General features: G+C 44.4%; 1 long non-coding RNA gene across 1 annotated transcript in view; it reads right to left on the reverse strand.

The window, feature by feature from the left end:
• Positions 1 to 388: 388 nt before the first annotated feature.
• The window catches only part of LOC144148916 (uncharacterized), a 39793-nt gene continuing 14312 nt past the window's right edge, over positions 389 to 25869 (reverse strand). Inside the window, exons 2-3 of the long non-coding RNA XR_013318103.1 lie at positions 19865 to 19897; positions 389 to 556 (exon numbers count right to left, since the gene is read on the reverse strand). This is a non-coding gene — a long non-coding RNA (uncharacterized LOC144148916). The remainder of the gene's footprint in view (positions 557 to 19864; positions 19898 to 25869) is intronic.

Genomic DNA, 25869 nt, shown 5'->3' on the forward strand with positions numbered 1-25869 from the left:
ATGGACAGTTTGTGGTCAAAATGAGAAGGCATTTTTTTGCTTATGCAAACTGGTACAGATATCGGTGTAATAATTAATACGGGCATTAAGCATATACAATTTACAAACGTTGAAATAGTCATTTCGAAAGTGATACCCGTTGAAAATAACCATAGTTATCCTGGGTATTTATTAAGAGCAGCAATACGCGATGCTTATAAGAGAAATTTAGCTCTGAGAAACTGAACTTTTTGTCATATTAGCTCTACACATGTTCAAAGGCACATCTGGCAAGAAGAGGTATTGAATACCAATATGGGTTTCCTAGAAATTTTTCGGGAGCAACAGCGTACTGTAACTGATATATTCCTTTGGCTCGGTTTTAAAGAATCAGTGTACTTACAACCACCGCAAAAGTGCTCGCATGCGCTCATTGAAGCAAAGCCATTCTTGCTTAATGAACAAAGGCCAGGCAAGTGTTCTTTGCAACGCCAAGAAGTTCTACTGAAGTAAAACCTTGTATTTCTCTTTCCACACAACCAAGGGAAAGGATATCTGAGGCACTCCTTTCTTATTTCTGAAAAAAGTACACAACAAAAAATTCGCAATTTTGGAATATTTCAGGTAAAACTACCGGCGCATTGAACACACTTCGTTGAAGCTATTGAAGGCCGCGAAGTTAGCCTCAATCATCCTTAGGAGCAACATTTTCCCATCACAAAATAAGTGAAGCGTGGGTAACTTCGACATTTCAGTGTCTAAAAGTTTTGCGAGAGGTGGTTGGAAATTGCGGGCGTCTTTTTTAGTCTTTTAGTTGTGTTGTTTCTGTAAATTACACATAGAACTATATTCTAGTTTCTTTTTATCGCCTCTTAAAGTCTTTTTTGAATGCGTAGTAATTGTTGTATTATCATTCGCACAAACAAAGAAAACATGAATTGTTGTGTAACGTAGTGCACTTTCTGGGTGTTACAAAATGACTCGCCCAAACTATGACCAAGGTTATTTTTGAACTGCAAAACGAGGACATCTGGAGCCACAGCAAGAATGATTTAATCAACGGTAAGATCAAACCTATTTTGTATACATTTCCAGGCATTTGATCAGCTTTGCGTCGCCGCTTAATAAAGAATAAAGTGAGAAACTAGAATTGGTGACCGACCAGAATTTTCGCATCCGAAGAAAGTCTGTAAGGTGGAATGTACCAATGAAGTGCAAAAATAATGCGCTTCTAGTTTAACCTGCGTAAAGTTGTGCACTCAAAATATACCTAGAAAGCAATTTTTACTACTTTAGGTGCCAAAAACTACCTGCATATACAGACCTCGCATAGTATCAAACGATGGCTAGTTCGATTTGTTATTATTGTTGTTAAAGTACCTTCAACAGTTCCTTGTATTAGGGCAACAGCTGCAGTATACCTTTATACCCTGGCAGTCTATCTTGCCACCCTTGAAGTATAGCAGCTGCAGTGCATCTTTATACCCTTGAGCTGATTACCTTAAGGGTATAAAGATGGATTCCGCTAATACTCCAATTAGTCGTTACACCTAATTGGAGTATTAGCGGAATCCATCTTTATACCCTTGAGCTGATTAGCTCAAGGGTATAAAGATAGATTCCGCTAATACTCCAATTAGGTGTGACGATTTTTTAACCGGAGAGCTGAAGCCAGGCAAAAGACGGATTCTGTGCCTGGCATGTTCCCTAGTTTAAGTTCGTTGTTGCAAAACCTATTCAGTTTATTCTAATTGAAGGCAATACAGTAAACGAAAGGTGACAAAATCCTTTTTCACAGCCTCGGAGTGAACTGAGCCAATAGTTACGATAGGGTCCTGTCGAAAAATGAACGTCCATGGAGATTTTTCGTCCTTTTTCACACAGGCCCATTTAGTGACCGGTGGCTACAATGAGGTGAAAAAATACAACACCGAAACTGCCTCTTACACTAAACGTGTTCCAGATTTAGAGACCGGTGGCTACAATGAGGTGAAAAAAATAGAACCCTAAAACTCTCTCTTGTTGCTTCTTAGAAATGGATATCAATTAACTTGTCACCATTCACCATTTTTTTATTGCTTGGCAAACATTAAACCCAATATCCACTTCCTATGAATTTCTGCGCCACCTGCTTATAAGGTTTTACAGTAATGACGGAGAAAGTTTTTTCTCCAATCAGCCCTTAGGTATCATTACGCGGGCACAAGATCCCCAATTAAGTGCGCAAAACAAAGTACGCGACACAGCTTTGTGCGAACTTTAAGTGTCTTGAACACTTAGGAGTGAATTTATTTGAGGTGGGAACATATCCTTCTTAGTGTTTGTCTTTACTGAAACTCAGCGTGCATGGTGTCTTTCGCTTTCTAGTGTGTATTACTGCAATATTGAACGAATGATTTAGTGGAAAGTTCAGTCCTTTTTTTCCCACATTTTCCTTTGGGTAAAATCTTCAGCACAAGAGATGTAGGCGCTACTTAGATCCATATTTTTGACTGGACACATACGAATGCAGGCTAGACCGCTCCCCACAAGCTATTGTTTGCTGGATAAGTGGGAGGCGCTCCTGACATCACAAAAATGAAAACAGCCGTCGTGTTCTGAGATTTCGCGCTGAGGCTCTAATCGTTTCTGTATAAGATCCGATATCTAACAAAGTTTGGACTAGGGACAGATGAGAAGCAAAGCAATAGGATTAGGTCGTGTATTTTTCTTTAATGTTGTAGAAAGAATACAGATATTTTTAATGTATCAAACGGCCAGGTCATAATCAGTGCCGGTCATAACGTGCGGGGTGTCGCCTGACATGCTGTGTTTTCCTGTCGTCGCCATCTTTTCAATTGAATACCGGCGTATTATTGGGGCTTTGCAACTCTTGGTCTGAGTCTATTCTTGCATTTTCTGCCGATATCTGTAGGAATGCCGTCATACATTTCGGAATCCTCTCAATTTTTTCCTCATGAGGAAGCCCCTATTTGTGGCGAAGCACGCAAAAAATAGTTGTGATAGACCAAAACACGGTGGTGCCACCACAGTCTACCGACGCAAAGGAGTAACGGGACGCCGAGTTACCCTCATGTCCGAAGATTTCCCTTGTTTAGTAGAATAGCCATTCCGTAAACGACGAGAGAATTGCCGCAGAGAATCTCGAAATGAGAGGCGGGCTACCTCGGCATCGCTATTTGAGTTTTTCTCTCTTTATGATGCGCATTCAGAAACTAAAGAAAAAAAGAAAAAAAAATACTATCGCGCAAGGCCTGTACACGGATGCAAAAATATTCTGGGGCTCCTTCGTAGTGCCACGTGACGCATGCGATGTACGAAAAAGTGAAGTTGAATTGATTTGATGGAAAGAAATTTGAACCTTTTATTGTTATCGAAGACTGAGACCAGACATTTGCCGCCAAACGGATGCCAAAAACGATTTTTTATCTTGAACTATTGCCCTATGAATTATCAACACAAACGTGTGACACCATACAACAAGGCCGACATTTTTGGAGTTTTTAAACTCCAAGTTGCAGTACCAGTTCATGACGTTGCAGAACTACCACCGGGGTAATATAAAAATCCCTGTGAAACCGGTCATCCTGTCTGATACGTATTCTCTGTCAGATTTCTCAATGCAAGCAGAACGTGAGCAGGCGAACCCTCGTTTCTCGCGCTTCTCTTTCGAACTGAAGAGGGGTTACTGCTGTGTCCATTTGAAGGGTTTGCTGAGGCAACCACAAGCAAGAAAGGCTGCTCGTGAAAACCCATAACAGTGCCCCTAGCACTGTTTAGAGGATGTCTCGAGCATTAGGTGACGAATGTATTATTTCTAATACTGAAAATTGAGAACGAGACACAAGTTCTTCAGATAATCGACAAATGATGCACAACTGGAAGTTCGGGATACAGAAGATTTTGAGTTACATCCAAAGAAGGTGGCTGTTGCCCTCAGACGAGAAGGCATTCTAAGAAAATTATGGGACAGAAAACGTGGGAAGAACCAGAATTGCAGTCCCCCTACAAAAGTTCAAACGCTCACAAGGAAACACGAAGGAGCTTAGACGCTCGCTAAGACGTAACGTACCTGCATTCCACGAATACAACGCTTCTATTTATTTACTTCTTTACGATTTTTATTTATTTTTTATTTATTTATTTACGTATTTATTTATTTATTTACTTATTTATTCATATATTCATTTATTCAATTATTTATTTATTATTCATTCATTCACTCATTCATTCATTCATTCATTCCTTCATTCATTCATTCATTCATTCATTCATTCATTCATTCATTTATTTATTTATTTATTTATTTATTTATTTATTTATTTATGGTGTTACCTAATCATAGAGAAGGTAGCAATAAGCTTTTATATGTATTGTATTGAATCATTAAAGTCAATAATTTGTGATTGGGACTACTACTAACTGTTCAACACATTCAAGGTGCTAAACAGTGCTTTTATCAAAAATAAAAAGTTACCATTCATTAAGTAAAAATATATACTCGCTACTCGACGCGCGTCGTGAGAGGTGGCAGATGTAGTAAATTACCATGGTAGTAAACGAATCTTATGACGTGTATTTATATAGAATAAAGCTCGTGGCCCTCATTTGATTATCACAAAAATGTCAATTTGGTATTTCTTCGAAGGACCCGACACGATTCAGGCGTATTGTCACAGCGGGCGAAAAATGGTCATGTGGACCGTCAACTTAGATTTCATAGTTGCTTGAATAAGACTCCTTCTAAAGCACCACAATTTCGAATCAGCAGCGCAGCCTAATTTATTTTTAGGCATTTTCTATTTTTGCTTTCAGAAATACTTGACCACAGAGACTTGAGGTGAGCTACCTGTTTAAATCTCGTAAATAAAGGAGAGGGCCCACCTTGTTTTCTTTATCTTTTCAAAACTGTTTTGTCATAAGTAGTTAGCATATCTCAGTTTGCTCACCATTAGTAAATTGTTTGCAACCCCGATTTAAAGTATATTTGGTCATTCTGACTGGATATCTTAGAATAAATTGGGAAGCCGTCCAAAAAAGGCGAAACGTGACGTTTTTGATAATGCTGTCTTCAAATCCCTGATAGAAAACATACGCAAAACGGGGACAGGGTCACTACGCTGTGGTCACCTTGGACGGGCGTCCAGATACTTTGATTTCTCTTTTAATCTCAACATAGTGCGATCTTATGTTGAGGTATGATTGAATCCAGTTATCGGGATTTTAATAACATCCAAGTGAGTTTAGGAATTGGCAAACCATGACAATCTCCACCCAGCTTGCAAAATAGAACTAGTGGAGCTTTCGAAGTTAATCAATAGGCGTAACACTGACAAAAGGAAGTATAATATGGAGAACATCGAATACGCTGCAAAGAACGGAGGTAGACTGAAATCACTGAACAGGCGTCTTGGCGTGGGGAAAAATTAGATGTATGCACCTAAAGATAAGCAAGGCACTGTCATCAAAAATAGGGATAAAAAAATCACAGCGGCTGAGGAGGTCTATAGGGATCTTACAGTAGCCCGGCATCCAGAATAATGTCGAACAAGAAAGTACTTCAGAGGAGATAGACATCCCACTTGTAAAGACCGAAGAAGTAAGGAAGGCTTTGAAAGGAATGAAATTCGGAAAGCAGCCGATGAGGATCAGATAACAGCAGACCTCTTGAAGGCGGGCGGAGAAATTTTACTTGAAAAACTGGAAAACCTGTATAGGCAATGCCTAATTACAGCAAGCGCACCGGAATTTTGGAAGAACGCGAACATCATCCTAATTCATAAGAAAGGTGACATGAAAGACTTGAAAAATTACCGGACGCTCAGCCTATTGTCAGTCGTCTACAAGGTACTTACCAAGGTAATCGCTAACAGAATTTATGCAACCTTGGATTTCTGTCAACCCAAATAACAAGCAGGGTTCAGTAAGGGTTATTCAAAAATGAACCATATTCACAGAATCAATCAGGGGATACAGAAGTGTGCTGAGTATACTAAACCCCTATATGTAGCCTTCATAGAATATGGGAAAGTATTTGACTCGGTTGAAACCCAATCAGTCATTCAGGCACTACGGAACCAGAGGGTAGACGGGCATTATGTAAACATACATGAGAATATCTACAATGGGTCCACAGCTACCATCATCCTGCATAAGGAGAACAGTAAAATATCTATAAAAGGGCGTCTGACAAGGAGACACAATCACTCCAATGTTTTTCACAACGTGTTTACAAGAAGTATTCGGAACGTTAGATTGGGAACTGATGGAAGTAAAGGTTAATGGAGAATGCCTCAGTAACCTCCGATTTGCTGATGACATTGCCTTGCTAAGTAACTCGGGGGATGAATTGCAAAGCATGCTTTCCGCACTAGACGAACGGACTAGAACCGTGGGCCTGAAAATTTTTATGCAGAAAAATAAAGTAATGATCAATAACCTCGAGACAGCACAGCAGTTTGGGATAGGGGCGAAGTAGAAGAGTGGTAAAATATTATATCCACTTAGGGGAAGTTGCGGCCCTGGATCCCAACCATGAGGAAGAGATAATTAGAAGGGTCAGAATGGGGTGGAGTGCATACGGCAGACATTCTCAGATAAAGAATAGCAGCATACCATTGTCCCTGAAGAAGACAGTGTATGACAGCTCCATCTTAAGGGTTCTCACCTACTGGGCCGAAACTTGGAGGCTCACTAAGAAGGTTCAACTTATATTGAGAAGGACTCAGAGGGCAATGGAGCGGAAAATGATATGTGTAACATTGAAAGACAAGAAGAGAGTGGAGTGGGACAGGGAACAAACGCGTGTTAAGGACATACTAGTAGAAATTAAGAAGAAATGAACGTGGGCAGGGCAAGTAATGCGGAGACAAGGTAACCGTTGTTCATTAAATGTAACAGAGTGGATCCCTAGATAAGGCAAGAGTAGCAGGTGGCGGCAGAATGTTAGACGAGCAGATGAGATCAAGAAGTTTGAAAGGATAAACTGGTCACAGTTGGAACAGGACCGGGGAGAAAAATGGGAGAGGCCTTTGCCCTGCAGTGGTCGTAGATAGGCTGGGGCTGCTGCTGCTGCTGCTGGTGATGATGAGTAAGTTGAAATGATCTAATGAATTCGATATATATAATCAAACTGCGCGTACTTGACCAGATTTATCTATTCCGCTAGCGCAATCATCTGAGATCCTTCGTTCACTGCTGACAACCTTTGCCTGAAGCCACGCTTATTCGAAAAAAAGTAACGTGGAGCTTTTGAGGGGTTAGAAAAGTTTCCATATATTATCCTCTAATAATTAGCAACAAGCAGAGGTAGTTGATGCTGGTCTTTAAGTTTAAATATCATACTTACTGCCACCTTTGTGTACAGGTGGAAATTTAACACTTAGCCAGTCGTTGCAGTTGGCTTCGGGTAACTGTCGCCCCGAAAATAATCCATTAGTGCTTAGACATAATCTTTGAACACCGCTTCAAATATTCGTTTGTAATACCATGTGGTCCTACTGACTCTTTGAAATCAAGGTTCAATAAAACCAAAAAAAGCCTTGTTGGGTTTCGGCAAAAACCACTCTAACAGGTGATCCGTAAGAGCTAAGTGTGGAACAAGGGCTTACAGAGGGTTGTTCGGAATTAGTGAACACCGAGAGGGAGTATTCGTCAAATTTTCAAATATATTTCTGATTCGTCAGTTGTAATGTGGCCGTCGACGAAATGTATTGGACGGCGTTTTACGCGTGCATATATCACGCCAAAAGCAATCAGGCCAGTTAATCATAAAGTGGGTACGATTTTCAGAATGACATTTGTTTCTGTCTAGCTGAGAGTTATGTTTTAGCGTACGTAAAAGACCCCCATGGCCAGATAATCGCTCGCTCGATTTCTTCTGGTATTTTTCTCGTATTAATTGGATTGTTTCTCTTTTAATGCAGGGACTGAATTTTCGAATGGGTTTCACTTGTACAGGAACCAATAAATGCAATCGTTGAATTGGCTCGAACACACAATAACATGAGACGTCCATTCGTAGGAGTACGAAGACATGTTTAAATAATCTACAAAGCTAAGGCCGTCAGCACTGAGAAACGTTTTGCAATTTATGGTTTCTTTCCAGCTAATTTGTGGTGAGAAATGGCCTAATCAATTGAGGTATGATATTTCAACAGCCGGCTATTAGAAATGCAAGATCAAGTGCAGATTTTATGCAGAACCTACTCAAATTACACCATAAACAAACTGCGTAAATCGCGTACGTCTAGACTATTTGCTATATCAAACAAAAACTTAACAATTTTGGAAATTTCCGCAGTTTATGGAAAATTTATTTCATTGCAGAACGAGAATATTTAAATCAGCTGGGATAATTTACCGAGTAATATCACAAGTGTTTACACACAGAACGTCCTGGATTTATTTTAAAAAGAAACAAGGAACATATGGTCATGGGTAAACTACTCCCACAATGCAAGGCCTTCGGACAAGTCCTGTTTTGTACCGCATACTCCATTAATCATGGCTGTTGTGCGTTTGTTGAAGCTCTAGTGTTTCTTGAGAAATAATGGTGACGCAACGACCCATGTATCCTTCTCTTGGCGTATCGTGTTATGTGCGGCAGAAAGAATTTCACAGTGATTTCTGGTTTCAACCAGGTTTTGGCTTCCATGACCGTATCCCTGTTCTAATAATTGATTATGAAGTTTAAAGCACCGACGCAACGCAAGCGATGAATTGCGCCGTAGTGGAGGGCTCCGGATTAATTTTGACCACTTGGGGATCTTTGACGTGCACCGAAATGTCGTACACCCGGGCGTTTTTGCTTTTTGCCTCCATAAGAAAAGCGGCCGCCGCGGCCGGCAATCGAAACCGCGACCTCGTAATCAGCACAACAGATAATTTTCAGCTCGTTGGCTCTGTTTTCTTAGATTAGTATTTAAAGATATTTAATCGTTCGCCAGGTATAAGCGTTCGCGCGAAAGAACAGGGAGCCTGGTTTTGTGTGTATCAAACGTAATTAAGGTAATTTTGGGTCCCCCCAAACGTAATTAAGGTAATTTTGGGTCCCCCTCTTTACTAATATGCTAGGTACGAATTAAGAAAATGGTTCTGCGTTGGGGACGATAACGGTGCCACTTGATTGATTTTACAAGCCGTCTGCGACGCAGGTCCTGATCAAAACATTTTGAGCGCACAGGCACTTTCTTTTCTTCATAAACGTCCACACATTACCTAATAGTAGAGAAACCCTCTAAATGTTTGTCAACAGGTCGCATTCACGGCAGTGAGATGTTTATGGAAACATCCTATAGGCAAGTGTGCACCGCTGGGTGTTGATATTACTCGCAACAGTACAAATATTTTGAGGGTTTTTTACCCCGTCACCAGCGATGAACACGGACTGAAGTCTTTGAAAGAAAAAAACAAGCGAGAACGATACTCAGACTCGCCTTCATCGGTTCAGAATCGCTACAATTGGACGGCAGTGTTCCCTTTGCACTACGGGCATTCTTTCTGCTAGAGCGTTGCCATGCAGGTTATTCCCATTGCGGCCATTCAAGCGGTGCAGGTTGCGCCTTCATCCCGTTCCGTACTTACCCACTCCTACTCTTGAAGTTTGGCTCAGGTTGCTGCCTTGAGCAGCAGCCCATGAGCGTAAAGATATAACCGTTCAATGCTGTAACGCCGGTCACAGCGCTGTCCATTGCCACGATCCCCGAGCGCACTCCACCGAAGTTTAGTTGTTTTTGGGAAGATAATATTCAAGACTAGCCTACAGCGATGGAAAGGCCAGTTCGTTCAATCGTTGCTACTACAAATAAAGCTGCACAATAGCATTTTTACATCTCGGAGTTGCCGCAACGTGGAATTTATTCATTAACGAACCATGCCCAGCCGGGTCGAATCAGTGCTCAGCTGCTTGTAATTTTCGTGTCCACGTATACCGTTGCGATGATGGGAAGTTCCGTAGGGTACTCGGTGACATTCGCACGCGACGTATGATTCGTACATTGAAGACCACCTTGCATTTCTTTATTGGTTAAAGAGGACTTGCAAGAAACGTTTCGGTTGCCTCACGGTCTGAAAGAACCGGAATGTTGCATTCTCCGCGCTCGTCTTCCAAAAACTTATACAACCGTTTCGGATGCGGCCGCTATATTAATACCTCTTGCCAAAAACAAAAAAATGTATCTCCAAAGGTAGGAATACACAGTGCGCTATAGTCCTTGCATGAAGCCAGACTCTTTGTTCGCTATGATTTCTTTCTTCCTCTGGGGAACTTTCCATACGTGTGTCTCAAATAGGAGGCGCCGTTCGGCACTGCCGAGGGCTTGACAAGTTTACTAATTGGTTATTACAGCGTACCACTGTTCACTCCAACTTTTAGCGGATGGCTTGCGAGGTAAGAAATATAAAGTTGTTCTGTAACTCGACAACATAATTTGGTGCCCCAACGCGGGAAACTTCCTATAGTGACAAACTTCACTTTCGACGTCAACTGAAAGAGCTTGGTAGTTTTAAGGGCAAGCGTTGTATTTACCACACTCATCGGTTTACTTTCGCTAGTCGGTTAATAGGGAGCATTGGGGGTTGAGGAGAAATGTGTTGCATACGCTCTCAGCCACCTTCTGAACTCAGGCACATGTTATGTAAGGTAGGGTAAGCACCATCATTTATTGGACGCTCTTAAATCTGCCATCCCGTATGGACAAGGGCTCCATGTTTTTGAAAAGACAAAGCCCGTGATGCTCTACTCAGACGCAAGTGGGCATAAAATAGCGGTACCATTGTTCATCACTGAGGAAAAAATGAAGGGCTGCGGCTTTCAGCGGCGGCTGACAAGCGCTGGCATAAAGAAATAACATAAAAGCGTAGGAGGAGAGTGTCTCCGCCTTGCGCAAAGTACGTATGTTTCGAGCTCATTTTCTGGGTCATATTTTGCTGCTGTATGCCCCTCATGTGATTTGTTGGCTCACCCTCACTGGCAATAGACCGCGTATCTGCTCCCTCCTCTATAAATGTCGTCGAACGACGATAGCCTTCTTCCGCCCTTCCACGTAAATCCCGGTGGCGGTGCTTCTTCACTTCTATCGCGGTGCCCGTTCACCTCCCCTGCTTCACTGCTGTTCTTCTACTCCAAACACAAATTTTTTATGGCATCCGTTGCCTCTTCTGACACCGTCGAGCTTCTCGGTTTGGTGCCTTCTGCAATGGGCCTAAGCCTACACTCGACCCATAACCAATCGTAATGCGGTACGCGTCTTGCCTGCACACAGCTCAGAACCGTGCTATACCTTAAACTGAACGTAAAAAAACCTATGAGAGATAGAAAATAAGAAGATAAACAATGCTCCCTAGAGGGAGTCATGATCCCACGACCTACGGGATCTTCAAGACCCCTGTGCAGCAGGTGCGGAGAGGCTCTATCCGTAGTTCACCTACTCATTCAATGCAATGCACTCAACACCACACGACGTAAACGTTTTCCTGAACTGTACAGAACATCCCGCTACACCCATCACACTTCTTGGCCGACCACCCAATGTTTTCTAACGAGCATGTTTTTCAGTTTTTACGGCATGTCAAGTTTTTACAGCTTCTTTCATATCATGCATAATCACACTGGCCGTCTCCACCAGCCATCTTCATGCATTCGCTTCACTTTTGTTTTTACTCGACAATTTAGGATGTTATTGCAAATCAATCCTTTTCAAATAACTTTATCTCTGGCGCTGTTAGCCCTTGTCCGCATTGCGCCATTCCACTGAAACCATCATCATCATCATCAACAACGATCCCACGACCTTCGCAATACCGTTTCGATGGCAAAATAACTATGTCAAAGCGGAGGCTGGGCTCAGCGATGGGCGTAAAAAAGGAAGGAGAATATATATTAACTCTTTCAAACGGGTACCTAAGACTTCACGAGTGCTCGGTGATATCAGGCGGACTTTTGGGCACGTGTCGCCATTTCTTATCTGCTTTCATTTGTGCATTAGCTGTGCGTCGCACCGTTAAGTATTTGTGTGTGTTGTCCGGTTGTGTTCAGAAAATGTAAACTTGTCCACTTGGAAGATAAAGTTAAAGGCTGTCATGGAGCCACCTAAATATAGTCTTGTAATGGTTGGCATTCTCATCCTCGCGGTTGGCATTCTCATCGCTTATCTCATTCTCATCTCTCATCCTCGCAGTATACCATAATGCAACACCTAGCTTCCACAGGCTCCCACGGGCGGCGCTGCATGTACCGGCGGCCACACGCTCGCATGGTCGCGTTTCAATTCGTGAGCAGTGTACACTTTCCTTCTTATTACTTGCAAGCAAAACGGTACAATATATAAAAAAACAGTAAGGCCAGGGGGCAACCTTACTTCTGAGACGATGTGACTTGGATGGGTTCAGATAGGGACATGCGAACAATAAATTCGTGCGCTGCAATCTGTTTACATCCTTGTCACCCCCTGCAGGATCACGTCACCAACGTTGACATACTCTAATATACGCAAGAATCTGTGGTGTGTCACTCGGGCGAAGGCCTTCGCCAGGTCAAACTATTGCATCGCTACTCGACCCGCGAATCCATCAAAACATTTTAAAACTATTCGTGCGACATGAATGTTGGTGCTTAAGATCGATTTTGTATCCCACAGGCTTTGATGATGCCCAACCAATTCCTTAATCCCACTTAGCATCTGTTTAGCTGGATTGTTTATAAAATTCTGTAGTCGACGTTGATAAGGCTAACGGGTCGATATGCCTCAACGGACTGCAGCTTCTCCTGAACATCTGTCTGGCATGAGGACGATGTGCGCAGCCTAAAAAGAAAAGGACACTTATTTTGAGACACAAGCTCCAACAAAACCTCGGTTTAGAATAATGGCAGGTGAACATAAAACATCATATAAAATGACGCCCCGAACCCGCCTCGCCCAGGCGATTTTCCTGATGTCAACTCGTTTGTCGAGGGCTATTCTCCGCTTCGTTTTCTCAGGAATTTTCGATAAAGTAGGAAGTGCCATAATCGAATAGAGTCATTGCAGGACAATGAAAAGCGATCTGGTTCGCGAAGCAGCAAGCAAAAAAACTGTTTACAAAAGCAGGGAGGAATAGAATACATCACAGGTGCCAGGAGGTAGTGGCCGAAAACACTAGTATGGCCGAACAATACATAGGCTGTAAACACATAAGCAACATTGCCCAATTTAACACCTCTTAGGGCTGCTTTATTTGGGTATTTTGAGTCGCAAGCACCTGTATTTTGCAAGCGTGTAGCCAATATCAAGTTCACCAATTTACTGATTCCGTCTGAATAGAACGGTGGCCCTATCGCTTGTCCACTGCATAGTGAAGATTGAAAAGGTGTTCGGTGGGCGGACAGACGTTTACGCTGAGAAGCACTTAAGTAGGAAGACACGAGGAAAGCACAAATATCTCGTGTCCTCGTAGGCGTTGCATCAACCTTGGCCGAACCAGGAAGCGTCACTGCGGCTCCTTGACTTTCCGATGAACCGTAAGCTCGCTTTGTACCTTCCTCATCCGCTGGACAGGCTCCTCTCCTTGGTTCTCCAAGACAAGAGCGGAGTGGGGGAGAGAAAGTGGCTGCACGGCAAGCCGTCATCAGCAAAAATTACGGAAGCATTTCCAAATCTACCGTGATAGTCTACGTGAGGCGCATCGTCCCCAATGCTTCAGGCAGCGATAACTCTTTGGGCTTCAATGTGCAAACCAGAGATGCCTAGATACCACTCCGGAATCGTAATGACTCCGTATGCAGTCACCCTTTTAGAGGTACCGGAATGAAATGGGAATGGAAACAGGGCTAATCTTAGAGGAATGGAATGGGAAGGGAAATGGGGGTGTATTGTTCATAATGGAATCACCATTAAATGGTGTTTTTTAAGCGACAGCGTCGCCATCGCTGACGCCCTTCTGCTACTTAATTAGCCTGTGGCGACGTCTGCTTTGCTAGGTCTAAAAAGGAGCACCGGCGATGAAAACAAGAATGCAAACCCGGTATTTCGCGTAACCCAACCCTCGCAGCAGGCGGCAGCGCGTGTGAAAGGTAATATAGAGATTCGCGAACGCGCGGTGCTAACATTCCTCTACAAGAGACGACTATGTACAGGCCTCAGAAGCGGCAGTTGCTGTAAGTGGCTTCAAGTAGAAGCCCTACAACATAGTACCCTAAGTCACAGGTTGCATTTTAAAAGCTCTTTCATACTCCAAAATATAAACTGTTCTTTGAGGTTTATCCTAGGACCCCACAGCACCCTTTTTTCTATCCTTAGGGGCCGTTTGCACAGTAGAAAAATGTGTTCTGTTGCTTACACTGGCTACTGCGCGTGTAGACAAATTGCGCGCGAAGAGGAACAGGGGTTTTGGAAGAGATGTGTATAAGCTAGACCAGAAAAATGTGTTCGACGTTTGTGGTTTCTCGAGCACCCGTTCTTTCATAATGTTGGTATATTGTTCTGGCTACTACGGCATTTCCCTACAATGCTGTAAGACTCTTGTACCTGATCCGATGCAAGTACTACATGTAACTGATTCGTTGCTTCAGATTCACGAAATTCTAATTTTCACACTTTTTACGTCTGCCCATATTGAGGAAAGGCTTATATTCATAATTCCGCTTGATAATTCTGTTCGTTCGCACCCTTAGGTGAGTCATTCCTGCTTTGGCGGCTTTGTAAGGTATACAGTTTTGTGCAGAACTGTCCGTGGCGCCTATGGCAGACGGGCGTCTCAGCGTCAAGCGCCGTGTGGCAAAGCCACCAGGCCGGCAATAGCCTCAAGAAGCATGGGGTGGGGAAGACGAACGGCACGCAACCGAGTGTCGTAGTGTTTCTCACCGGGAGCTTATACTGCGAGAGCTTGGAGCTTACAATATTATGACTCATTCGCGCATGAGGCATGAAACAACGAGTGTGATTAGCGTTCTCCTCCCTCCCTCCGCTTTCGGCGTGCACATAACAGGCAACAAAATCAAGGCAACAAAAGAAAATTGTGGGTGTTGTCCCGTCGTACTTGGCACCAACCATGACCGTAAAAAGCAAGCTTGGAATGTGTTACTGAGCTTTACACGTCCATGCTCTGGTACGGTAGTGGGCACCTGGGAATACCATTATATTAGGTATGGTATACATCCATGCAGAACAAGCAGCTGCGATAGGGTGTTTGCATGTAAATGTTCAGGCTCCCTCAGAGCCGTTGTTGTCGAGTGCTTTAACAGCTGTCAGCTGTGCGACACTGTGCTTTGTTTCCAACTAAATATGCGGTCTTCTCGTCGAGTTGAGCCAACCTTGATCGAAGTTTGACTTCTGTGTTTCTGTGCACGTGGTCTTTATGTGTGAGTAAAAACTTATCAGACTACTGAAGACTACTCAAGGCTTAGTCATCTTGTTGAAAGTTGAAGCAACGCCACTATTCAGGAAGCATGGTCTTATTTCAAAATTTTGATCCTGTCCTCTTGCGTATAGTTTCCCTCTTTATTGACACAAACTGCCGCAGCAATCTTGTTTACTTTAATAGGCCTCCCTTCAAGATATTCTTCTGTCACTTTACATGAGGGGACATAAATAATGTCCTATATTGAGCGGACTTGATTGAGGCTGTGCCGGGGCAATTAACCAGCGAAATAGAGGTCATCGTGGAGCGGTGGCTACATTTCTATTGTCATTGCAAGGTTGTTAACTCTGTTCCTTTACTTTGCCCTCCGATATCTCGCATTGCTGCCGTAGCGTTAGTGCGCAATGCTCCAAACTCTCTTGAGATCTTTCAAGTAAGCATGTTGAGAACGTGTACATGTGAGCAAGTTTTGCGTGACATGCCTGTGAGTTATCCACAACATAATAATGCCGCTGGTATGGCGGCTCATAAACCACTTTGCAAGATAGCACGCGACTTTCTGTGCAACGAAACAGAAAAAATAGTCATCAACGTAATAGCTGTTTCACCTCGCGTCGCGAAAGAACAAACTTCTATAGCATGCTAACCTTCAAATATTATAAAAGGTAGTGGAATCCCGCTACTTAAGCAAAAAGGGGCAGTGTGACACTGCATGTTTCAAAAGCGAACACTTTCATAGTAGAACCCATGTTGTCCTATGAAAAAACTGCCGCTTTTCTACAGAGACCTGATGCTCGACCCAATAGCTCAGATAAGATCCCTTGACACACGGCGCGTGCTTGAAGCCGGGGAGCGCAAATAGCCTTCCTCTTTTTCTCAATCTCGTAAAGAGGGCTTACGTTGTATCAAAACGCCTACTTGAATTTCGAAAGAGTTCATGTTCTATACAACACAACAGATGCATTGATTACGAAGAAGTGCAATAGCATACCGTTGTCTGATGAAACAGGTATCGACATGGATTAAGATCGCCCGTAGATGCGTGTACTTAGTGCCCGAGAAATCATCGCATGGGCTTGTCTGCAGGTGCTATTTCGGTGCTTGAATGTTTACGATCGGTAGGGTGCACTTTTTGCGAAATCTGGACGCACTTTTACCTTTCGCACTTCAATCTACTTTCGTTAAGAAATGGTGGTAAACTGTGCTTTAGAAGGGTGGTTCTGTTCTGCAAAAGATATGTATCCCAGGTGCTACCACCTTCGAACTTCAGTAACACATGACAGATTTTTCAGATGGTTGTAGTTTTCAACGCATATAATTACGACAGATTCACGTTGCGTTCTCAGGTACCTCCATAGAGCATGAGAGGCAATTTTTACGTTGAGGAATTAGGTGATTACACTTTAATTTTCCGCCCATCACAGGAGTGGGAGTGGGTAAACTCTGTCCATCTGAGGAATAGCAAGGAATGTAATCGCGATAAATTCTAACTCTTCGGATTGGAATTGGAACAGAATGGGGATGGCCATTTCGCAACTCTTCTCCGAACCCAAGTTTCCTGGCAAACCTAACAATCAACCAGAACTAACGCTACCTGCGAGCTCATGCAACGGGAATTCTCCGAGTGCACAGGTATACCTAGGCTCCGCAAATTGCGCCTACAATAGCTCAACACTGCGAAGAGTGACTGTGGATCTCTGCAGCCTCACGTGGCAGGGGAAGTGTCACATGACTACCACAGAAAAAGCACTGACATATAATGGTTCGTAAGCAGAATTGTCAGACTTAAAGAAACATTCAGCAGATCCAAATACAGCTGTTACAAGTAGTTTGTATGCTTATTTGGTTGATAGTACAATGCTTCCTCGCGACTTTCGAAACATTTAAAGGGGTACCGGCACATAAATTTGAAAGCGAGATGATACATTGCAGTGAACACACATATATCATCTGCCCAATATCAGGGGCAAGATCAGCCTCGAAAATATTTAAGATCAATTTTAAAGCGTGCGAAACTCCACCGAGCAGCAATCGGGAGACTTCGGGCAGTGGACATTTCCTGGATGTTGATTAAATGAACAACATCCAAGCACGTAGCGAGTTTGTGCTGGCCGTGTCCGCGCTACCGGTGTTCCTCGCCGGCTGGACGCTCCGATAGGAGGTCGGAACTTCTCCTCTCGAGCAACCACGAATCCAGTCGTCGGCGGTGGAGGCGCTGGGATTTCGTTGGCTCAACGGGCAGCTGGCCTCCAGCTGAGTTCTACAGAGATTTCAGGAAGTTCATACAAATTATTTTTATTATACTGAACGCGAAATCCCGCCTGGGATACGAAAACCCCACTGAGCGATGCGCGCGGCCGCCGCGCCGTCGGCGGTTGCTTCGGCGAAAAGGCGCAGGCCGGCGCAGGCAGTTCAAGCGACAACCTGTTACGGCTGCATGAAATGGGTCTAAAGCCCCAAAGAGGGAAGCAAATAGCAGAAAAAAGTTTAATCATGCAATTATGATTATTGTATTAAAATCGTTATCTGTACGGCTTCGCGAGCTGCAATTGAATATTCCCCACAGTGTTTATTCTGAAGCATCCGTAGGCGTACCTACAGGCAGACCGGCCGGCTGTTCCCGGAGCGCGTGTCTCCACCCACTGCCTCGGGCGTCGCGCGTGGTTCTCTAGCCTCGACAGCAGTTTGTACTCGCAGCGCCTGCGTCACGTCCACGATCGCTTTTTACTTATGCGGCTGATGAGACACAGTACGCAGGGGCATTCGCAGAAACCTCCGACGATTTAGAATCGAAAGTCTACGGCCGCTCTGCTCTGGGATGTCCGTTCGACGGTCACGTCGAGAGCTTTGCTTTCACAAAATCCCACGTTTCACGGCACCCGCTGAAAACTCAACTGCGACTGGCCGCATTAAAAACGTATCTTATTAAAGAGCCGTGGTGCGCAGAAGCAAATTATGTTGCCACACATGATAAGTATGTCATCATATACTTATCGCAACCACCAAAAAACACGATGCAAAATTTGTGTGTCAGTGCGCCTTTAACACTGTCGGTGTGGCTACTGATATGAACTACTTGAGATTGTGAAAAGATAAAGGTTTATTATACTAAAGAAAATGTGAACGCAGAACAAGCCAATACAACTGAAAATTTTTTACGACAGTTTATTGATGTGATTTTGTTCTGACTGTTTTTGAATGTGTAGTGCATACGCAAGTATTTTAGCAACAAGCGTATCTTTACTCCATTTTATTGCAACATACACTCTATGTTAATTTCGCGTGGTGCATTATTTGACATAAGGGGAGGCTTTTAAAAGGCGCAAGCACCTCGAGCGAGGACACTTTCATACCGCACCTGGGCACTTGACGCCTTACTCTACTACAAAGAGCGCGGGCTCGCAAATGCAAACCAAGTACTTGTGTTTTTCAGGTGTAAAGCATCTGGTGACGATGTAAACCACGTGCTTGTGTTGCTACTGCCAAAGACAGTTCCAATTGCACTCTCTAAACAGAGGTCTGTTCCAGAGTATTCAACAAGTTTTGGTGCCCCCAATTAGGCAGGTGGGCCAAATAAGAGTATGTGGAACAGTTAACAAACCAATGCTTGGTATTTTGTATTAGTTCTTGCATTTGAATGTTTTGAAGTTGTGTATGTAGCAAGGAAGACGCCGAGTAAATGAAACGTCTTGTGTAAAGAGAGCTGGTGCCTGGGGTGGGGGAGCAGTCCCCCCCCCTTCCAGAACACAGGCTGTCCTCTCACAGCTCAATTTATGTACCAAGAAGTGTACGTTATTTGCATTCGTGTTCATGCTGTGTTAGTTCTTGACTCATTTCGTATCTGCTTTGTTAAAAGCAAGCAGAGATGTCGTCCTGGAATGTAACGGACGGACCGAGTATGTGAACGTGGAAAAGCGTAACCACGAGTTTTTTGTACCTGCTTTTCTTACAGGAGAAAACTAAAAATGACTACAGAAACATTATACCATAAAAATTACTTTTCGAAAGGGAATACTTCTTTTATGTGTCATTAAAAAGTCGTTAGGATGCAGTAGTAGACTTACAATAGCATATCGTTCATTTAATGGTGTTTCTCCCTTATATCACTTTTTATGGACTGTTCTGAAGAAGGCGAAGATTAAAACTTGGAGGTGTAGTATTACAGTTTTGGTAAGTTTCATTTCTGTTCACAATAAACTACACTCACAAACTTTACAAAACGTTTTTATATAGCATAGAATATGAGGAAATGTTAACAAAGTGGGATACAATATGTGCAGAAAGTAAAATCGGGTGCATGGTACAATAATTACAGGCTTCAATTGATTGTAGTATTTAATTCTCACTTTAATCTAAAGTTTTTCAATGATGTGGCCCGGAAAGTACTTATTTTGCTTTCACAAGTATCTAGCTGACAAAACTGCTTCTTTAAAACCTACATAAGCGAAACGGCTTGAAATATAGAGAAGATTTGCTCTGAAATATTTAGAATGCGGAGTAAATACCCCTCCTTTTTTACCGTGGGTTATTTTAAGAATATCCAACTTACCATTGCTCGGCCTTAAAACGCTTTCCATCGGCTCTGTGAATTGACATAAACGATTGTTTTTTCAACAATATTTTACAACCTCCATCATTTCTTATAACCGGCAAATGTTGTGCATGCATTTATTTTCGTTCATCCAGTAACAAAATTTAACAATTTATCGGAGATTGTCAATGATAAATTGTTTAATATTGCTCTTAACGCCGAATTTCACTGCATACTGTAGGTGCCGTTTTATTACGATCACCTAGCTTTGCACTCACACCATATACGCCTTAAGTAGGCCGATAACCAAAGACCGCCAAATGTTGTTTCACAGCTTTTATCAAGTCATCATGATCATGATCAGCCAGCAGGTCCACTCCAGAACAAAGGCCACTCCCATAGACCTCCACAGCACAACCCTGTGCGCCTCGAGACCATTCGTTGTCTCTGTAATTGATAATTCGCCCCTTCATCCGCTTATCGAATTTGACCTTTTTCTCTACTCGTCTTTCGGTATACAATTCGCCACCCTCGTGGTCCCCCCTTATCATTTCACCTGACTTGCGAGATCATGTCCACATCTTTTTTTCTTTTTTTTTAAATGATGATATCTTCTACTCAAGTTTGTTCTGCAGATACAAAAAACTAGTCACCCTTCCCATAAAGTCATTCATATCATTCTTCTTTTCATGGTGCCCTCAGCCGACCTAAGTTTGCTTTCAAGTTTTTTTCTAAGGCTTAAAGGTTCCGTTACATAGTGCGAATTGGATGGGCTCTTTATATTTCAATTTTCGTATCACACGCATGATTTGTGTCTGCTTAGTCGAGCGGACAAAAGGTACTGGTAGTCCTTTTAGCTCAATCGTTTTGCCGTATCTGCGAATGCAAACCCAGTCTCGCTCTATTTCAAGCGCTGTTCTGACCAAAACGAAAATCTCTATTGTGCAACAGCATGAAGTTTGGAAAAAGTCCTACTCTTCTCCTGCGTTATAAAGGAGAATCGTTTGAAGTATTCTCTTTCCCGTTCTTTGTTATTTTCACAACGTACTTTGATCGATTTCGTCCTCGCGACCACCGCCTATTTCATTGTCTGAAGCAGTCTGCTTTTACTTTTCTTCATCCTCCTACCGTTCAGTGAGTTGGGCTGACGGACGTTGCACAATCGCGGTAACGGGTGCCTAAAGGTGAATTAGGAAGCATTCATGATGAGGATGGAAACAATTTTATTGAATGCTGGCAACCGACGGTTTAAACCGCCGTCACATTGGCGAGGCCTCGACCGTTGGCTGTACCTTACTCTGCAATACCCCAGATCGGCTAGCTTGTGGCGGGTCGTGACGCTTGCACGCGTGTGCATCTTGAGCGCACACCGTGCCTGCTGAACGGCCGATAGTTGAGTGTGCTTTTGTGTAGACGGTACTGCAACCTGAAGATCGCGCGGGTATTTCCTTTAGGGTAGCTTTGTTGGGGGACCCGGCACAGTCCTACATGATATGCCATTGTTCCCGCCGGACCCAATGCACCAATACGGCACACACCACTCGGACAGAGTTCCGGTTGAAGCATGTGCAGCACTACCGGGTGGGGAGTGACCCGGTCTTTAGCTGTTTTAGGATGTGGGCCTCCTTCCGACTGAGTGCCGAGTGGGGAAGCGCCATTGCCTGTTGAAGTGGGCGATAACATTTGGTAACTTCGCCGTAACTGGTCAGTCAGTTCTTGGTTTCGAACCGCCGCACGGAACGGTTACTCTCGGGGAGCAGAGGGTAAGCGCTCACGCCACCCATTGGGCCGTATTGTAGAGGTTTAATGAGGAGGCGCACTCGCCAGCACGAGCGTGGAACCACTTGATACGGATGGTGCAACAAGGTCGAGAACTGGGCTAGTTGGTATACATTCATGATTTACCAGCGCAAATTAAACGGGACGAGAGAGGAGTACACAACACGAGCGCTACTAACAAATGAAGGTTTATTGAAAAGAAGGAAAACATATAAAGAGTTCAGCCTGCGCACTAACCACAGCCGTGACGTAGACCACGCGCGATACACACTCTCCACAGCCCAGATAGCTGAAGCTGAAGTTCTGTTGAGATAAGCAACTTCACTATCCAGCAGTGACACCAAGGGCGAGCTAATGCACGAGTCAAAATTCTTTTTTATCAAGAAGGCTTCCCAAATTTCTCTCGTGCGTGTGTCATTGTGTGTAAAGAGAACGCTTGTAAGGTTAAACTTGAGGTAACAACCATTCTTACAGCAATGCGACGCAAGATAGAACTCGGGTGTGCCCTTTAGTGTATTGCGATGTTCCCGCAAGCGCTCATTAATGCACCGCCCCGTCTGCCCAATATATATCTTTTTACACGACAAGGGAATGCAATACACAACTTTGGTACACAGCTTCTATCTGAAGTCTACCCTCGTAGCCTATGGAGAAAGTGTTTACATTCAAAAATCGGGAATTTGTATTGGGTCTCCTGTGGCTCCCGTCTTGAATAACTTTTTTCTGAGTGTCATGAACATAATTCTTTAGAAAAATCTGGAAAACGTGACTGTGAAAGCCTTTAGGTACGTGGATGATTGCCTGCTGGTTGTTCATCACAGTAACTTCAAGCAAAAAAATGTCTGACATTCTTCTTGCTTTTGAGAGAATGCACACGGCCTGGTTTTCACCACAGAAGTCCCAAAACGAGGTGTTGTTCAGTTTTTGGATTTGTTGCTGAGGTTGCAGGGTGAGCATGTTTGTTGGACCTATTCCCCAAGGTCAAGGAAGCCTGTGTTAGGTTTTTCATCTTGCCACTCGAAGGTGGTAAAGTTGGGTATTGCGGTTAACAGCCTCAATTCGTCGTTAGCAAAGTCGTGTATTCACAGCATGGGTACCAGTTTCGCTTGCCAAGTTACCAGACTAAAACAGGCAGGTTTCCCGGAACATGTGCTCGTTTCTGTGGCTAACAAGGTTTTCTCAAAATTGAAAAATTCCGGAAGATCAAGGTGTCCAAAGGATGAACCACAGCGTTTTGCTGTTATCCCGTATATGCACGCAATTTCGCATAGGGTGAAAAAGATAGCTGGGAGGTTCAACGTGGGTGTGGTTTTTTCAGCAAAAAATAAGTTAGAAAAGCTTTGTCCTGCGATCGACAGGAAGTTAAATAGCAAAACAAGTGGGTCTTCGCACAAAAAGGGCTGTGGTGTGAAACACCAGTCACAGTTTGTTGAATGCAAAACCAAAGTTGTGTATTGCATTCCCTTGTCGTGTAAAAAGATATATATTGGGCAGACGGGGCGGTGCATTAATGAGCGCTTGCGGGAACATCGCAATACACTAAAGGGCACACCCAAGTTCTATCTTGCGTCGCATTGCTCTAAGCATGGTTGTTACCTCAAGTTTAACCTTACAAGCGTTCTGTTTACCCACAATGACACACGCACGAGAGAAATTTGGGAAGCCTTCTTGATAAAAAAGAATTTTGACTCGTGCATTAGCTCGCCCTCGGTGTCACTGTTGGATAGCGAAGTTGCTTATCTCAAAAGAACTTGAGTTTCAGCTATCTGGGCTGTGCAGAGTGTGTATCGCGCGTGGTCTACGTCACGGCTGTGGTTAGTGCGCAGGCTGAACTCTTTATATGTTTTCCTTCTTTTCAATAAACCTTCAGTTGTTAGTAGCGCTCGTGTTGTGTACTCCTCTCTCGTCCCGTGTAATTTGCGCTGGTAAAACATGAACGGATGGGGCTGCCACAGTCTTCGAGCTTGAGCTTGCCGATGATGGCGGCAGCAGGCGCGCTCACTCGCACCTTGGCAAAGTTGCTCACGGCGTTCCTCGAGTAGTTGAGCACGTTGCAACACTCGGCCTCGGAGGTCTCCCGAGCCATGGCAACCTCCTCGTAGTCTGTAGCGTCAGTGCACAGCACACTCACTGCCGTTCTGTTGGTGCTGGTAGCCGCCCCAACGACAACTGCCGCAAAGCCGTCTCGTTGGTGATTTGATGCGTGTACGTAGCGGGCGTGCTGGTCTTCGGCGTGTTGCTCCGTGAGGGCTTGACACGCGCCTGCCGCCGTTTTTGGTTGTACTGGGGCTGCACGTTTTTCGGGATGCGGACGTCGCGGATGAGGGCTCGCACGTCCTCGCTGATCTCGCATGGTTGCCCAGTGGGAGCTGCTCGGGGGATGTAACCTTGGGACGCCAAGATATTGCGGCCCATGTTGCTGTTAGAGAGGGACTCCATTTGTGCGGTGAGCTGCGCCTCGGCTGTTCCATCTAGGGTTTTATAGACACCGAGCTACAGTAGCCGAGCAATACTGGTAGTCTCCGTTAAGCCTAGCTCCGGCTTGTAAGCCCGTCTGATCAGAGTGTTGACCTGGGTCCTGTCGGAGGCATGAAGTTCAGGCGACCCACAATGTATGCGATGCGACTGGTCCCAAATTACTGGACGAGGCGCACGACACTGTCTTCACGCATGCCCAGCCGTCATGTCGAGACTCGGTTGATGAGAATGGCGTCCATTGCTTTGGTGATAAGCTTGTTGATGGTTTCATCATTGCGACCGTTCCTGTTAGCAACAGGCCCAGAACCCTCCTCTTGGTAATTCCTGGAATGCGTTGCCGCAATGCAGTCACGCTCCTAATGTGTTCGCACTTCCGTGGGGTAGCGCGTTTCTGTTCCGCTCGTTTAGATGCGAGGACGAACAGCTTCGATTTGGTGGGCGAGCACACTAGGCCGGGGACTTCAAGGTGCTACTCGATGGTGGAACCCCCCCCCTCCCCTTCCAGGTGTGGCTTGATGCTGTTGTCGGTGCCGCCGGCCGCCTATCGGGTAATGTCCTTGGCGTAAATAGGGTGCTGGTGATGGTGCTGGATGATGATGAGGTTGAAGAGCAACGGCGAGATCACTCAACCCTGCGGTGTACGCATGCTGCCGAGCATGCTTTCGGTGAGCTGGATGTCTCCGGCGTGCAGTTCCGCCGTGTGGTTCGTCAAGACGTCTTAGGGGTAATTGTAGCTGGCTACTCCCACGTTGAGTCTAGGTACTTTTGCTAATATGGCTGTATGTTTGTAGCTCGCTACGCCCATGTTGAGTCTAGATTCTTGTGCTAATATGGCTGTATGTTTTATTTGGTCGAATGTGCTTTGTATATCGACCCCGAGACTTACTTTGCTGTCGTGTGGCTTGATTTTGCTGATTTCTTGTTTGCGTTTTAACATAGCATCTTGTCTGCTGAGTCCTTAAGTGAAGCCAATCATTGGGTCTGGATAGAGGCCTTCCTTCTCCATGTAATTCTGCCATCGGGTGGCCGCCACGTGCAGCAGCACATTGCCCATTCAAGACGCGAGCGAGTTCAAACGTAGGTTGCCAATGTGGGATGGTTTGCCCGGTCTCGGGATAAGGATCGTCCTTGTCGTTTTTCACTTTCTGGGGAGCTTGCTCAAACGTTAGCATTTGTTAAAGTAACGGGTTGTGGGCCTCGATCGATGTATCATAGAGGTTGCGTAGCATCTCGTTGGTAAAGAGATGAGAGCCTGCTGCCGTGCGGGTATTGAGGCCGTGCAGCGCTACACGTACCTCTGACATGTTAATTTGTTGGTGGAACCACGCCTTGGGCAGCCCTTTTACGGCGGGTGGGTTTCCTTTGGCGTCTCCGACCGATACTTGGTTTCCAGACTCTTGACAACAGCTTCTCTTCTTTGATGTGGTGTAGTGGTATGCATAAGGGGATCCAGGTGGTTGCACTCGTGTCTCTTGCTCTTGGTTTCATCGAGGAGGTGCCAAATTAGATATCAGGTGAAACGGCGGTGCAGTTGCCCGTCAGATCGGCTCCATATTCCGTTCTGCTGCTGGCGGCACAGGACCTTGCAACGGTGTTCAATGGCCCCGTTCAAGTCGGCCACGTTCTTTTTCAATTTTCGGTTCAACCATTGCCGTTTCCAACGCGCCTGTATTGAACGTTTCTCTTCGATCAGATGGGCCAGACGGTTGTCCATGGCCAGGATGTCCTCGTCCGTTTCGATGGTCTAGGTCACCGATTGCACTGCA

The sequence above is a fragment of the Haemaphysalis longicornis genome, unplaced genomic scaffold (genome assembly GCF_048455015.1).
Source record: "Haemaphysalis longicornis isolate Haplotype H1 unplaced genomic scaffold, Haemaphysalis longicornis Haplotype H1 scaffold_8, whole genome shotgun sequence".
Classification (NCBI taxonomy): domain Eukaryota; kingdom Metazoa; phylum Arthropoda; class Arachnida; order Ixodida; family Ixodidae; genus Haemaphysalis; species Haemaphysalis longicornis.